The sequence below is a fragment of the Myotis davidii genome, unplaced genomic scaffold (assembly GCF_000327345.1).
Source record: "Myotis davidii unplaced genomic scaffold, ASM32734v1 scaffold1489, whole genome shotgun sequence".
Classification (NCBI taxonomy): Eukaryota; Metazoa; Chordata; class Mammalia; order Chiroptera; family Vespertilionidae; genus Myotis; species Myotis davidii.
The window spans coordinates 23130-27241 of record NW_006300029.1 but is presented as its reverse complement, the minus strand read 5'-3'; positions in this window follow the sequence as shown (position 1 = coordinate 27241).

Sequence of the window (4112 nt, the reverse complement as noted above, 5' to 3'; positions counted from 1 at the left end):
CCAGGCCGGCAGGGGAGGGCAGTTAGGGTCAATTGGGCTGGCTGCAGAGCAGTTAGGCATCAATTAGGCTGGCAGGGGTGTTGTTAGGGGGTGATCCAGCTGGCAGACAGAAGCCATTGGGGGCAATCAGGCAGGCAGGCAGGCAGGGGAACAGTTGGGAGCCAGCAGTCCTGGCTTTTATATATATAGACTAGAGTCCCGGTGGGATTGGGCCTAAACGGGCAATTGAAAATCCCTCGAGGGGTCCTAGATTGGAGAGGATGCAGTCTGGGCTGAGGGAGACCCCCCATCCTGTGCACAAATTTTGTGCACCGGGCCTCTAGTATCCTTATAAGTACCCATAAGTATATTTCAGTTATGAGTCCCTTTCCTCTAAGTTTTAGTGATCTCTTTGGGCTTTTTCTGCTTTGTATTAAAAATCCAAATTTGCTTTGTTTTCTGCTCTCACTCTTCACACTGGCATATTGACAGTTGAGGCTGAAACTGCCATGGCCAATTTCCTTCCCAGTCATTTCCTGCAAATCACCAGTGTCTCTCTCACTATTATTCTTCTGTTGAGGACATGCAGTCTGTTGTCTATAGTATCTGGCCTCACAATCTGATATTGGGCATGTTTCGCACCCCCACCCTCACTTCCAGTTAAAGTCATCTTGATCAGATCGGCAAGTCTCCAGGCAACCACATTCTTCCCTAGTGAGATGCACTGGATCCCTAGCCAAAAGCCTATCATTCCAGTATCTTAAGCCATCATCCAAAAAAAAAAATTTTTTTTTTCTACACAGCTCCAACAGTTTCCTGCATCTCCAGATGTGCTGGCTGCAGCCTCCCCCACACCTAGACTCAGGAGGCTTCTGACCTCCCAAGCTAGCCCTGCAGCGGCTGAAATATACACAAACCTATTTCCCCTGATTCAGATGAGACAATATTGGAATTTCTCAAGAGGAAATTTGCTAGGAAACCAAGTGCAAAACAAAACCAGGGAGTGGAGGAGACATCAGAAAAAGAATAAAAAAGCTTAGGAAAAGATGATTACAGAGTCCTGATTCCTTACCCTGAGATAACTATAGTCTGATTGCAGATTGGCTTGGCTGGAAGAGCTAACTGGGCACACAGGATATGAGAATATAATCTTTCAACCTTTCCACAAAGGAGCAATGGGAATGGGGCTGGGGAGAGGCTTGCAGGAAGACAGAAAGAATCTTTGTGTGTCTGGACTGTTTCATTCCATTCCATGGAAATGGTACCCAAGGAAATGTGTGGGGACTACTCCATCACCTCTAGGAGGAGCAGGCAACCCCCTCTACTAGACTTTGTTTCCCTGGAAGCTGCCTGCTACTTTGCCCAACTTGTTTATTGGTTCTGATAGTTTTTAGTTGTGGCCCTTTCACAGGGGTCGCCTAAGACCATCAGAAAAGACATATATAATTACATATTGTTTTTGTGATTAATCACTATGCTTTAATTATGTTCCATTTGTAACAATGAAATTGGGGGTCACGACCACATGAGGAACTGTATTAAAGCGTCGCGGCATTACACAGGTTGAGAACCACTGCTTTAGGGTTTCATATATACAAGATTATGTCATCTGCAAACAGAGGTAGTTTTACTTCTTTTCTACTCTGCATGTTTTTATTACATTTTATAACCTAATTGCCTTAGAACTTCCAGTACAATGTTGACTAGAAATGATAAGAGCAGGCATCCTTACCTAGTTCTTGACCTTAGAAGGAAAGCATTTAGTCTTTCACCATAAAGTTGATGTTAGTTGTGTTTTTTGCTAACTTTTTCAGGGACCCATGCTTTATTGTAAAGTTCTGCTATACTTGTTGCATTTTCTTATTTTTAGCCTCCTTTACTTTTTGTACATTTTCTTTAAAAAAAAAAAAAAAAAGGTCTAACCTGTCTTAAGTGGTAGAGAAATCAAGGTGGAAAGGCTTGATTTCATTCATGTGTTCAGCAAGTATTTATCAAATACTTAGTATGTGCCAACAGTGCCCTAGGTTCTTGGGGATACAACACTGAATAAAATAAAGTTCCTATCATCATAGAGCTCAAATTCTAGTGATGAACTTAGACAATAAGTAAATTGAAAAGATAATTAAAAAGGGATATAAGTTCTGAGATGTAAGAATGTTGGGTACTATGGGAAGGAAGGCCTACTTTATAGTAAAAGGTCAGGGAAGGCTTCTCTGGAAAGTTGCCATTTTGGCTGAGATCATGTCATCAGAAGAATTTGGACAAGAGTGTTCCAGCAGAAGGAACAAGTCCAAAGGCCTTAAGGCAGGAATAAACCTGATGATTGGGGTGCAAAGGCAACTAGGAGGCAGCCCAAGGTGGCTGGAGCAGAGGGAGGAAGGGGGAGAGTGAGAGATGATGAGGACAAAGAAGCCACAGGTAAGGATGCTGGAGTTTCCTGAGTGTGATGGGAAGACATTGGAGTGTCTTAAAAGGGATACTGTGATCTGATTTAAGTTGAGAAAAACCCTCTGGCTGGTATAACTGCACATAGCCTGGCTCTCAGGCTTTGTGAAGGCCAGGGTTCCTTGGAGTTGGTTCAGAAAGTCAGGGTAGTTAAAGAGCTCCTACTCACCTCTGCAGCCTCCCCTCATATAGCAGCCAGAAGGATTCTTCTAAAACATCAGTCCAATCATGCCCCACTTCTTCTCAAAACTCACCTATTGCTCCCTATTTCTCTAAAAGTAAATATCCTCAGCACTCTTCAAGGCCCTACAAAATCTGACCCTTCCCATGCCTCGCTGCCCTCCTCACCACTCTCACCCTCACTCTCCTGCAGCCATACCAGCTTCCTTTGCTTTTCCTCAAACAACTCAAGCATGCTTGCACCACAGAGCCTCTGTCCTGGCTGCTTTTTTTTTGTCTGGCTCCATTGTCTGGAATGCACTCCTCCAGACATCTGCTCAAATACGGTCTTATCAGGAAGGCTTTCCTTGACTGACACCGTTTTCTCTCTGACCTAATCCACCACTCTCACTCTGCTTGCTGTACTCCAGCCACATTGGCTTACTTGCTGTTGTCACTTGAGCTCAGAAAGTGTACTCTCATCTGAGGGCCTTTGCTACCACCTCCTTTGCTCCAGGAAAAATGGCAGGCATTTAGGTACAATACCGGTGGGACAGAAACTAGGGGTCAGACAAAAAGAAAGGTGTGAAGAAGAAGGTGGCAGGCTGAACGTGATTATCTGAGTCATCTACCATATGATGGTTATAGAAGCCTTTGTGCTTTCTTTTGTCTATTGTTAATTTTTAAGTTTTGTGATCATAAAAGCAATGATATTTATAATTAAAGTTTAAAAAATGATGAATGTAATAGTCTGGAAGTTTCTCAAAAAGTTAAAACTAGAGTTACCATATAACCCAAAAATCCCACTCTTAGGTATCTACCCAAGAGAAATACAAACAAAGACTCTACACTAATATTTATAATAGCATTATTCATAATTCCCAAACAGTAGAAACAAATCAAATGTCCATCAACAGAACAGATGAATGGATTAAAAAATGTGGCATGGCCATGAAATGGAATATTATTCAGACATAAAGTGGAATGAAGTGCCAACACATGCTATGACACGTTAACTTTGAAAGAGGCAAGTCATAAAAGGCTGTGTATGATAAGACCTGTTTGTATGATTGTATAGAGACAAATTCATAGAGATTAGTCAGAAAGTTGATTAGGGAGTGACTTCTAATGGGTATGTGGTTACTTTCAGAGGTGATGAAATGTTCTAAAATTGCTTGTGGTGATGGTTGCATAACTTTGTGAATATACTAAAATCCACTGAATTGTATACTTTATTTTGTTAATCCTCACCTGAGGATATTTTTTCCATTAACTTTCAGAGAGAGTGGAAGGGAGGAAGGAAGGAAGAGAGGAGAGAGAGAGAAACATCAATGTGAGAGAGACAAAGCGATTGGTTGCCTCCTGAATGTGCCGCAACTGGGACCAGGGATTGAACCTGCAACCCAGGCACATGCCCTTGATCTGGAATTGAGCCTGTGACCTTTTGGAGTGTGGGCCGATGCACTGGCAGCACCATCCAGGGCATGAATTGTATACTTTAAAAGGATTAATTTTATGATATATGAATA